The 12,909-nt window shown below is 39.1% G+C and overlaps 1 long non-coding RNA gene and 1 pseudogene across 1 annotated transcript in view; both read right to left on the reverse strand.

Moving 5' to 3' along the window:
* Window positions 1–1,000: 1,000 nt before the first annotated feature.
* LOC123845683 (small ribosomal subunit protein eS4, X isoform-like) lies at window positions 1,001–3,602 on the reverse strand (annotated as a pseudogene).
* Window positions 3,603–3,735: 133 nt separating this feature from the next.
* LOC123846095 (uncharacterized) overlaps window positions 3,736–12,909 on the reverse strand; it is a 92,675-nt gene continuing 83,501 nt past the window's right edge. Inside the window, exon 5 of the long non-coding RNA XR_010412269.1 lies at window positions 3,736–4,543. This is a non-coding gene — a long non-coding RNA (uncharacterized LOC123846095). The remainder of the gene's footprint in view (window positions 4,544–12,909) is intronic.

Genomic DNA, 12,909 nt, shown 5'->3' on the forward strand with positions numbered 1-12,909 from the left:
TCAGCTACTTTCCTCTCTCAGTTATACACTCTAAGTCTTTCTTTCTTTGTCAATAAATTATAATTCAGCTTGATCTCGTCACTGAAGACTTTCCCGTCTCCTCTTAACTGAGACTTGGCTTTCCTCTGAGGTCTTGCAATCCCACTGATCCCCCTCCTTTGGAGGATATTCATCTGCTATGGCCTTTCAGTGAGAATTCATCTAATCCCTCAGTACCATCTAATCCAAATCACTACTCTTCCACATTCATGTAAACTTTCTCCTCTGAAGACCATGACCAATAGAAATAACACTCTACTCTTCTTCAGTTCTTACAACAGATTTAGGGAAACTTTTATTCAGTTTTGAAGAAGTTGAGGTGTTTTGGGGACATTACAAAGAAATATTGAGTAGGCAGGTGGATACACACAGGTGTAGAGCCCAAAAGACACATCTGGGTAGAGCCAGAGATTGGAAATCAACAATTTACAGACTTCAGAGGAAGCTGAGAAGGAGGAGTTTAGAAACAGGGACAACTCTGAGAAGCAGTTTTCTAGAAGCCCAGAGAAAGTCTTTTTTTTTTTTTAAGATTTTATTTATTTATTTGACAGATAGATAGAGAGCACAAGTAGGCAGAGTGGCAGGCAGAAGGAGAGGGAGAAGCAGGCTCTCCGCCGAGGGGGGAGCCGGACATGGGGCTCGATCCCAGGACATCATGACCCAAGCCAAAGGCAGCCGCTTAACCAACTGAGCCACCCAGGTGCCCCAACCAGAGAAAGTCTTTAAGTGGGAGAAATGAGGAACACCATCATACGCTATATACTGTAAACACTGGAAAATGTCCACTGGATCTAATGATTCATTGGTGATTTGAGACTTTAGTAGATACATTTTCAATGGAATACTGGGGAAGAAGCCAAATTACAATGGGTTTAAAGAGTAAGTAGAGGGGCGCCTGGGTGGCTCAGTTGGTTAAGCGACTGCCTTCGGCTCAGGTCACGATCCTGGAGTCCCGGGATCGAGTCCCGCATCGGGCTCCCTGCTCAGCGGGGAGTCTGCTTCTCCCTCTGACCCTCCCCCCTCTCATGTTCTCTCTCTCTCTCTCTCTCTCAAATAAATAAATAAAATCTTTTTTTAAAAAAAGAGTAAGTAGAAACTTACAATCAAGGTGGTAGATTGAGCTAAAGAGAGGTGAGTACTGCCTTTCTACACTAAACATAGAAATGACAGGGAAAAAATGTTTTTAAACATATCTTTAATATATTGCCAAGCTCAAAAGCAAAAAGGGGAAAATTTCAGAAGTCAAAAATAGGAAGGAATCCACAGCACTTAGTGGGAATCTAAGGGAGGTGGGGGAGGCTTGTAACCCAAAAAGAAATGCACCTTAAGGCTGCAGTTTTAGTATTTGTGCGATGGTATAAGCTGAGGACACAGGCTCTGTGCATAGTGAGGAAACTGGAACTGGATTTCTGGTGAAACCAGAAGCTTGGAAAATTAGGACCTACCAGCCCTAGCTCTCAGCTTTCCGAGAACATGGGTGGAAACAGTTGACCTTCAGAAATCAGAACCCCTAGACAAGACATTCCACATATTTGGGGTGGAATTCTCCCAAATGCCCTCACAGTGTGGCACTTCTGTGCCAGAAATTTATATAGAAATCTCACATAGCCCTGTCAGAAACCAATAATAAACTGCCCCCATAGGAAAAACTTATACCAAACACTACACCTTAAGGTCCAACTGATAACAATTCCCCCCAATAGTGAGCATACAGACATAATTACAAAGTACACCAAATTGAGTTTTCCAAAATTAAATTCTCAAACTAAAAAGGCAGCATAAAGGGGAGCAAACAAATCCAGACATATTGCAGTGAAACTTCAGAACATAAAAGGAAAAGATAATCTTAAAAACTATAATAGGAAAAAATAGATTAGCTACAAAAAATGAAAATGACACTGCCATTAGAGATCTCAACATGAACAAGAGAGTCAGAAACAATGGAATACATGATGAATTCCCGTATATACCCAACAGAATGGCTAAAATCAAAAAGACTGACAACACAATACGTTGGCAAGGATGTGGAGCCATCAGAGCTCTCATACATTGTTGTGGAAATGTAAAATAATAAAAACCACTTTGGAAAATAGCCTGGCAGTTTCTTTTTTTGTTGTTGTTATCATGCTGTATTGTCTTTAGTTAAGAATTTCCAATCACATCACACAGAGACTTTCTACCCACTGCTCTGTTTGGCCACCAGTCTCTTGTCTCTCTCTTCATCAATGGTGAGGTGGATAACCTTTCCATGGGGAAGAGAAATCCATGGCTTGTTGCCTTTGCCAATAACAAAAATGTTGGAGAGCCAGGTGGCAAGGCTGTTGCCATTGGCATCTCTCATGTGAACTACGTCAAGAGAACAAAGGTATCTCTCTCATTTGGTGATCACACCAATTCTTCCCAGGTTAGCACCTCAGGTCACCATGCACAGATTACCGGTGTCAAACTTGGTGAAATCAGTAATCTTTCTAGTCTCCAAATCAATCTGAATGGTGTCATTCACTTTGATGAGGGGATCAGGATAGCAGATGGCGTGAGCATCATGGGTCACCAGATGGGGGATTCCTTTTGTTCCCACAAAGATCTTTCTCACTTTGTGGGGTGCCTGGGTGGCTCAGTCGGTTAAGCGTCTGTCTTTGGCTCAGGTCATGATCCCAGGGTCCTGGGATGGAGCCCTGCATCGGGCTCCTTACTCAGTGGGGAGCCTGCTTCTCTCTCTCCCTCTGCCTCCTCCTCCTGCTCATGCTCTCTCTCTCTCTGTCAAATAAATAAAATCTTAAAAAAAAAAAAGATCTTTCTCACTTTGTACAACTTATACTTAACCTCCTCAGGTATAATCTGAAGAGCAAAGCAACCCTTGGTATCATAGATCAGTTGGAAATTCTCCCCAGTCTTGTCAATGCTGATGATATCCCTAAAACCAGCAGCATAGGTTATATCGGTTTGGACCTTGCCATCAATCTTAATAAAATGCTGCATACAGATCTTCTTTACTTAATCTCCTGTTTGGGCATACTTAAGTCTGTTCCTTAGGAAAAGATGAGAGGGAGACATTCTCTCAGCTTATGGGGATTAGTAAGTGGATGGGGGGGCAAACACACTGGCCAGTTTATCCAGCTTCCAATGCTTTGAATCTGCTACATGCTTCAGATGATTCTTGGGACCATGAGCTATGGCTGCTCTAGGCATGAAAAGAGGACCGCCTAGTTTGACAGTTTCTTATCATACTAAACATTCACCTACTCTACAACCCAGAAATTCCATATATGTCCACAAAAAGATTTGTTCATATCAACTTCATTCATAATAGTTAAAACCTAAAAACAGCATGTGTCCATCACTGGCAGAATAGGTACACTCATACAGTAGAATACTATTCACTAATAAAATGAGACAAACTACAGATAAATGGATGAGTCTCAAAAACATTGCTGAATGAAAAAGCTTTAGACAAAAGAAAACATGGTGTATGATTTCATTCATACAAAATTCTAGAACAAGCAGATGAAATTATGGTGAAAAAGAAATCAGAACAGTGTTTTTCTCTTAAGGGGGATTCTGGAGATTGCCTACGAAGGGGCATGATGGAACTTTCTGGAGTATGGCACCATTCTATATCTTGATAAGAGGATAGGTTATACAGGTACATGTATTTGTCACAACTCATAAAATGATACATTTGAGTTTTATGCAGTGTATATTTTATTTCAAAAAAGGAATTCTAAACACATATTGAATAGTAGCTAATCATATTCAGTCTAAGCATTTAAGGATGAGGTATATGGATGTCTACAACTTATTTTGAAATGCATAAAAAAATAAGATGGAGAAATAGATAAGTGGATGTAGGATAAAACAAATACTGCACAATGTTAACAAATATAGAATCTAGGTGGTTAGGATATAGGTGTTTACTGTAAAAGTCTTTCAACTGTTCTATATATTTGAATTATTTTCCTATCCATCTGAACTATTAACTTTAAAAGGAGGATAAAATAAGACATTTTCAGATACAGAAAGGATAAAACTGATAGACATTTGCTGAAAGAAATGACTAAGAATATACTACAGCAGAAAAGAAAATGAGCTAAAGAGAGATGTGGAGCACACGATACAATGGTAAACAGAGAAACTGGTAAAAACGTGTTAGTAAACTTCAATAAATATCGACTCCTAAAAATAATGAGGACATTAACAGATAAATTGGAAGAGTGCTAACAACATGGTGACACTGAAATACTTGACTACAGTGAAATGAATATTGGAAATTGAAGTATTCTAAAGTCCTTATTTAGACATAGCAAGAATCTGTTAAATTTTAGACTTTGTTAGAAATATTTACAACTCTTGGGGTGCCTTGGTGGCTCAGTCAGTTAAGTGTCTGCCTTCAGCTCAGGTCATGATCTCAGGGTCCTGGGATCAAGCCCTTCATTGGGCTCTCTGCTCAGCAGGGAGCCTGCTTCTTCTTCTCCTTCCGCTGCTCCCCCGATTGTGCTCTCTCTCTCTGTCAAATAAAGAAATAAATAAAATCTTTTAAAAAAAAGAAAGAGGGCGCCTGGGTGGCTCAGTTGGTTAAGCGACTGCCTTCGGCTCAGGTCATGATCCTGGAGTCCCGGGATCGAGTCCCGCATCCGGCTCCCTGCTCAGCAGGGGGTCTGCTTCTCCCTCTGACCCTTTTCCCTCTTGTGCTGTCTCTCATTCTCTCTCTCAAATAAATAAATAAAATCTTTAAAAAAATTTAAAAAATAATAATAAAAAAAAGAAAGAAAAAGTTACAACTTCCAAATCAACAAAAGGAAATACGAATGGGGATAAAGAAAATGCAATCAAACTAAAATATGCCATGAAAAGAGGAAAAAAAGATGTAAAGAATAAATATGGTAGACATAAAATACATTAAAAGTGGCATAAACATACCCAAATATATCAGTAATCACAATAAATATAAATGGAATAAATTTGCCTATTAAAATAAACTTTTAGATCAGATAAAAACAAAACAAAATACCTCTTTTGCTGAATTAAAAGAATTTCACTTAGAGCACAATTACACAGAAATGTTTAATATAGAGAGAGATGGAAATGGATATAGTAGGACTTTGGATTTGGGCAATATTTCAAAGAGAAATTTTAAAAATCTCTTACTACATATATCAAAAAACACTGGATAAAACAAATAAATAATTTTATATATATCCCTTTAAGTGAGTAGCTATCAAGTGAAATGTAAATAAATGTTCAGGGACCAAAAGCAAAGACAGAACTGAAAAACAAGCAATGAGTACAATGATTTTACACTGTGGCCACCCAAGCAAACTGGGGGTGGGAGGGTGGAAAACCACACAAAGGCCAGGTCAATAAAAATTGTGTTGTAATGCTGAAGAGTTTAGACTTTATTCTGTGAACAGTCTGGAGGAATAAAAGCTTAAATAGGTGCATGAATTGCTCTAGGTTCTGGGGATACAGTAGTGAGGAAAACAGTAAATATCCCTTACTGAGTTAAATTCTGATTAAGTAAGATTGGCAAAAAATAATACACACTTCATTTTGTATGTTAAAACATAGATTTTTTTTTTTTACTCACTTTTATTTCATTTTGGAGCTAAAGGAGAATGATCCAGAGCAGGTATAATCATTATAGGAAATATATGAACTGTCAGCATTATTTTCCAGCATGGCACCTTGGAAATGGGTGCTATTAAGTTAAGGTAAGGGGATATTTCAGTTGTTTTCAGCCCTCTCAAAAGATCCTTTGACATTTTCTTTTCCAGTTGACTACTTCAGTTTATCACTAGTATTGGAACCCATAAAATGTTACTCTAATCCAATTCTAACATGACTTTTATGAAAAAGATCTTCTTTTCCCTTTAAACAAAAGTTGTTTGCATCTAATTTGTGCTGTGATAATCCTGCCTAGTTACTTACTGTTGCATAACAAATTACCTCACAATTTAGTAGCTTAAAACAACCAATATTTATTATCTCACAATTTACATGGGCCAGGAATCCAGGGAGCTTAGTTGGACGCCTTTCATACTAGGTTTCTCATGAGACTGCAATCAAGCTATGGGCTGGGACTGCAGTTTCATCCAAAGGTTCAAATGGCAGCGGATCTGCCTCTAAGCCCCCTCACATGGTTTTGGGCAAGATTTAATTCCTCACAGACCATTGGCCAGAAGCATCCGTTAGTCCTTGCCAGGTGGGCCTCTCCCTGGGGAAGCTCACAACATGGCAGACCCTCAGAGTGAGGAAGTGAAAGAGCACAAGAGTGGATGCAGGGATCATTGGGAACTTTCTTAGAGGCTGCTTACCACATCTACTTTTGACCTGAAACTTCTATCTTTCCAGTTTGATTATTCTACCATTGTCCACCTCAAACATCCTTCTGTATCTCTGGGACATTCAGGTCACTGAAGTCCCTATTAGTTAACACTACCACCATTACCACCATGATGTTTACTACCCATGTCATTCAGTTTAGATTATGTGGTCTGTCAATTTAGTAACTCTCTCACCAACATCTTAGACTCCCTTGCCCCTCATCTCTCTCACCAACATCTTAGACTCCCTTGCCCCTCTACCCTTTATTGTTTCATAAACCCAATCCTGGATAAATACTCCATCTGTTCCCTCTGTGCCTGCATCTTGGCAGCTAAACCACACTGAAGGAAATTGTGAAATAGGCCAGAGTGGCATTTCTACCTATACTTGAAAGATTTCCTACCTGACCAGAGCCCTCAGCACTCCCTCAGTCATGATATACTGCTCGAGTCAGCTTGCTTGCTACACTTTACCATTTAAAACCTTCTTCTTTCAACCAACACACCCTCATTCTCCCAATTTCAATTTTATGCCCCACTTCCCAAAAGACAAAGTCAATTAAAGAAGTTCCTTTGACTTTCTACCACAAAGACCTGTTTACAGTTGCTAGTGTTCTCTCATCTATTCCACCTTTTGAAATAGTAGTGTGCTCTGAATACCATCCCCAGCCTCCTTCTCAGAAGCTTACTGTTACTGATTATACCTTTTCTATCCTATATCTTCATCATCTTCTCTCTACTGAATCCTTCACATTAAAATTAAAAAAAAAAAAAAATCCCTGATCCCACTTCCCACTCTATCAACTGCTATCCTATATTTCTCCCCTTCTTCACTGCTGACCTTTAAAGAATTGTCTACACCTACTATTTTCAATTCCTCAAACCTATTCTCTCCTCAGTCCAATCCATCTCTTTCCCCTCCCAACACTCTGCTGAAATGGTTCTCACTAAGGTCATCGGTGACCTCCATATCACTAGAGCCAATGAGTATTTTTCACTCTTCACAGTACTGGATCTTTTGGTGGCATTTGAAACATACTTTTCCCTTGGCTTCTGTGATGCTACTTTACTGATTTTCCTCCTGTGTCTCCATAGTGGTATTATTTATATTGATGGTAACCTGGAATCTTTTAAACACACTTCCATATTGTGTTCACTTTCTCCATGATGAGTCCAAACTCCCGAGGCAAAGGCCTGGGCCTGCCTTGATGGCCTCCCTTGCAATCAAGTATAAGCATGTGACATTAAGTCTCACTACTTACTGCATCCACATAAGACTTGGAATTAGAAGAAAATGATAGAAGGAAGGAAACAAGTTAAACTAATTTTCTTGCATAGGTTATTGTGAGGATTAAAATTTGGTAATATACATACAGCAGTTAGAACAGGGCCTGGCACAGTGCAATCATTATGTAAGTGTTAGTTATTATTATTCTTAAAGGAACACTTGTAGCTTTTGACAAGCTTTTGGGGTACAGTAAACATCCTTAGTTATTATAAAAAACAGAGTTGGGCCTCATTACTCTATTGTATACAGTTTCAAATAACTCAAAAACTATGTATTTTATTTATTTATTTATTTATTTATTTATTTATTTATTTATTTATTTATTTATTTTAAGTAGGCTCCACGCTGGGCCTGAGTAGGCTCAGTGCGGGGCTTGAACTCAAGACACCGAGCTCAAGACCTGAGCTCAAGATCAGGCTCAACTGACTGAGCCACCCAGATGCCCCCCCACCACCCCACCAATAACTATTTTAAGAGTCCTATTATCACTATCAGCCAAAGATTTTCATCAAATATAAGACACACAGCATTCTGGGGACCTGCTACCATAGCTATATTGCTGGTGAAAATCATGGATAGATCAACAGATAAAGAAGCAGACCAAGATGTTTAGCATGAATTATAGGAAGTTGGAAGATTCAGTATGATTTCAATCATGGTATCACATGCCAAATCAGTATTTCTGGGTATGGCCAGCTGCGAAAGGACATGGCCAACCTTCACACATGGAATTTATTCCCTCAGAAATTAAAAGAGAAAGGGGTGGGGGTCAAGGGGACACTCTGGACACTTTAGAGGGCAGAAATTAACTCAATTAACCAGAGACAAGGACTGTCCTCCCTCACATCCTCCTAAACCACCAAGGTTTGAGATCAGCTATGACTGTAAATTGTGTAAAACAAGAAGGGCCTTTTTTTTTTTTTAATGGATGACTGCTTTGCAATGCAAAATAACTGAATAATATAGAACAATATGTGTGTAATTTTATATAATCTACATATCTGTAAAATGTGATATATCATCTGCTTCACTTAGTTGTGATGAGGAGTAAACATATTAATAATGCAAAGCAATGAGAACAATGTCTGGCACACCATTGTTTGTTTGTTTTTGGTTATATACTTTATGCCTTGCCATTCCCTTTTACTGTTTAAAACTGGTTGATGCAACTAAACAGCTCAGGGACTTGTGACGGGAGAGACACCTCATGAGAAGAGAAAGAAGAAAAACCATGAATTCTAGGAGTTTATCTTTGAAGCTAAAATCTCCCCCTCCCCACTAATCTTTCCAGGAAGCTATAGCAGAGGTCTTTCTCTCTCTCTCTTTTTTTTAAATCATCCCCATCTGTGCTGGTGGTGTATTTATTTCTCCTATATTTTATTTTATCTTTTTGTTTAGTTTCAGAGGTAGAATTTAGTGATTCACCAGCTGCTTATAACACCCAGCTCATTACATCAAATGCCCTCCTCAATACTCATCCATCCATTATGCCATCCATAATGCTCATTCACCCCCACCTCCCCTCCAGCAACCCTCAGTTTATTTACTACAGTTCAGTGTCTCTTATGGTTTGCCTTCCTCTCAATTTTCATCTTATTTTATTTTTCCTTCCCTTCCCCTATGTTCATCTCTTTTGTTTCTTAAATTCCACATATGAGTGAAATCAAATGGTATTTGTCTCTCTCTGACTAGCTTATTTTGCTTAGCATAATACCCTCTAGTCCATTCATGCTGCAAATGGCAAGATTCCACTCTTTTTGATGGTTGAGTAATATTCCATTGTATATATATATACCACATCTTCTTTATCCATTCATCTGTCAATGGACATCTGGGCTCTTTCCATAATTTGGTTATTGTGGACATTGCTGCTGTAAACACTGGGGTGCATGTGCCCTTTCAAATCACTATGCTTATAGCCTTTGGATAAATATCTAGTAGTGCAATTGCTGAGTCATAGGATAGCTCTATTTTTAACTTTTTGAGGAATCTCCATACTGATTTCCAAAGTGCCTGAACCCATTTACATTCCCACCAACAGTCTAAGAGTGTTCCCCTTTCTCCACATCCTCGCCAACATCCCTTGTTTCCTGAGTTGTTAATTTTAGCCATTCTGACTAGTGTGAGGTGGTATCTCATCATGGTTTTGATTTGTATTTCCCTGATGCCGAGTGATGTTGAGCATTTTTTCATGTGTCTGTTGGCCATTTGTATGTCTTCTTTGGAGAAATGTCTGGAAGAACAAATATTGTTAAAATGTCTATGCTACCCAAAGCAATCTACACATTAAATACAATCCATATCAAAATACCATCAGCATTTTTCATAGAGATGGAACAAACAATCCTAAAATTTGTATGAAACCAGAAAAGACCCCCAAATAGCCAAGGTAATGTTGAGAAAGAAAACCAAATCCAGGGACACCTGGGTGGCTCAGTCGGTTAAGCAGCTGCCTTCAGCTCAGATCATGATCCCAGAGTCCTGGGATCGAGTCCCCATCAGGCTCCCTGCTAAGCAGGGAGCCTGTTTCTCCCTCTCCCTCTGCCTGCTATTTCCTCTTCTTGAGTTCTCTCTGTCAAATAAATAAAATCTTAAAAAAAAAAAAAAGAAAGAAAGAAAGAAAGAAAGAAAGAAAGAAAGAAAGAAAGAAAGAAAGAAAGAAAGAAAGGAAAGAAAACCAAAGCCAGAGGCATCACAATTCTGGACTTCAAGCTATATTACAAAGCTGCAATCATCAAGACAGTATGGTACTGGCAAAAAAAACAGACACATAGATCAACGGAACAGAATAAAAAACCCAGAAATGGACCCTCAACTCTTTGGTCAACTAACCTTCAACAAAGCAGGAAAGAATATCCAATGGAAAAAAGACATCTCTTCAATAAACGGTGTTGGGAAAATTAGACAGCCACATGCAGAAGAATGAAACTGGACCATTTCCTTACACCATACACAAAAATAGACTCAAAATGGATGAAAGACCTAAATGTGAAACAGGACTCCATCAAAATCCTAGAGGAGAACACAGGCAGCAACCTATTTGACCCCAGCCACAGCAACATCTTGCTAGACATCTCTCCAAAGGCAAGAGAAACAAAAGCAAAAATGAATGATTGGGACTTCATCAAGATAAAACGCTTTTGCATAGCAAAGGAAACAGTCAACAAAAGTAGAAGACAACCTATGGAATGGGAGAAGATATTTGCAACTGTCTTATCAGATAAAGGGCTAGTTTCCAAAATCTATAAAGAACTTACCAAACTCAACACCCAAAGAACAAATAATCCAGTCAAGAAATGGGCAGAAGACATGAACAGACATTTCTCCAAAGAAGACATACAAATAGCAGAGGTCTCTTAAGAGAAGCCGTGGGCAGAGGCCATGAGGGTGCCCATGGCATGACAACACACTTAAGGTTGGCCCCACCTACCATAGCCTGGCTTTATACCCACTACAGTACCTGCAGCAGGCAGAGCCTTCCTCTCCAACCCAGGCCCCACAATCCTCAATCCCCACAGCTTTGTGAGCAGTAGTTTTTATAGCCTCAACCACACAAAAGATTGTCCAACTGCACCCAGAGCATCCAGGAGAATAGCGTAAGATTTTCCTCTCTGTGCTAAACATTGGGCAAGATTCAGAATTGAAAATCCAGTGGAATAGTAACTTTTATTTGTGCTTTTAAGTCACTGGGGAATCACTGTGACACTGTTTGGATAGCTTTAGTTTGTTTACATTATACATGATCTTGTTATCACAAGATTTCTCTCTACACCAGCATGGGATCCTACTCACCTCTGCTCTTCAAACACCACTTTGTTTACTCATTGGCCATCTTTTTCTGAAAAATACTGTCTCAGCATCAATAGGTCCCTTCTATGGGAACCTAATAAGTCACTGGTAAAGTATCTTCCAGTAAGAACTATATAGAATGAATTATCAGGGGCCTTAATACAATTTACCTCTATAGAGTATTGACTACTACAATACAGCTCAAAAGTATTATTACTTCTCACTCTGCCTGCTGCTCCCCCTGCTTGGGCTCTCTCTCGCTCTCTGACAAATAAATAAATAAAATCTTAAAAAAAAAAAAAGAAAGAAAGAAACTGTACAGCTAGTTCAAGTTAACTCAAGCCTCCAGACCCAGCTGAATGAAACATTAGAGTAACCAGAAGCTGAAGCACACAATGGTTTCCCAACTCTGTTCAAAAGGAGAAAGAAATAAATTTAAAAAATACACACACTGTTTAGCAAGCTAATGATGCACATTCTGCACAAACTGTAGATAGGTTATTAAGTACACAGGTTGAGACTATCTAGAATGGAAGGAGTCAACCACTGGGAACTAGAAATGGGAAGAAAGAGAGGAAGAAAGGAGCAGAAGATGGTAGAGGAAGAGCAAGAGAGTACAAAGAAAAATTGTGAATTCCTTGGAAATGCACCAAAAAGATTACTGGATGTCTTTCATGAAAACCAAGTGGTATCTAGCACATCCTCCAAAGATATCCGGTTTTATGGGGTCTTTGTGTCCTTCATGGCCTTTGAGTTTTGGGGGTTTTTTTTTAGATTTTATTTATTTATTTGACAGAGAGAGACACAGCGAGAGCAGGAACACAAGCAGGGGGAATGGGAGAGGGAGAAGCAGGCTTCCCGCCGAGCAGGGAGCCCGATGCGGGGCTCGATCCCAGGACCCTGGGATCATGACCTGAGCCGAAGGCAGACGCTTAACGACTGAGCCACCCAGGCGCACCATGAGCTACTTATAACTCTGTTGTAATTTGTAGACAACTTAGAGCAGTGCAAATTAATTTTGTCCAGAGGTGTACAAACGCATTTTTTTCTGATGGAGCATCAATTGATTTTCCTCCCCCAATGTGGAATAAACCAGTTTTGCATTTCTGAAGCAAACTCATCTCCATATTCTTGATGGCCTGTATGGCCCATATGTTTCTGGTACCTGGACTGTCCTTTGAACCTGTTGTAGCATCTTACTGGTTTCTGCATTAATTAATGAGTTAAATAAAATCTTTGATTTTTTTTAAATTTTATATTGTATAAGAGGCATGACTTTCCTTTTAAAATACATATTTCCTTTTGTGGCAGGATGGAAGGGACTTCCAGACAGAAGGAGTAGTGATGTCTTTTTAAAATATGGAAATGAGGAAAAACATAGTATGTTGATAACAGAAATAACACATGCACTAGTGGGGAGACAAGGCTGGAAATATAAGCAACAATTAGGTCAATGGAAGTGAAAAATGTATT

This window comes from Mirounga angustirostris, unplaced genomic scaffold (genome assembly GCF_029215605.1).
Source record: "Mirounga angustirostris isolate CCGP_5_RB_7025 unplaced genomic scaffold, mMirAng1.0.hap1 SCAF_6, whole genome shotgun sequence".
NCBI lineage: Eukaryota > Metazoa > Chordata > Mammalia > Carnivora > Phocidae > Mirounga > Mirounga angustirostris.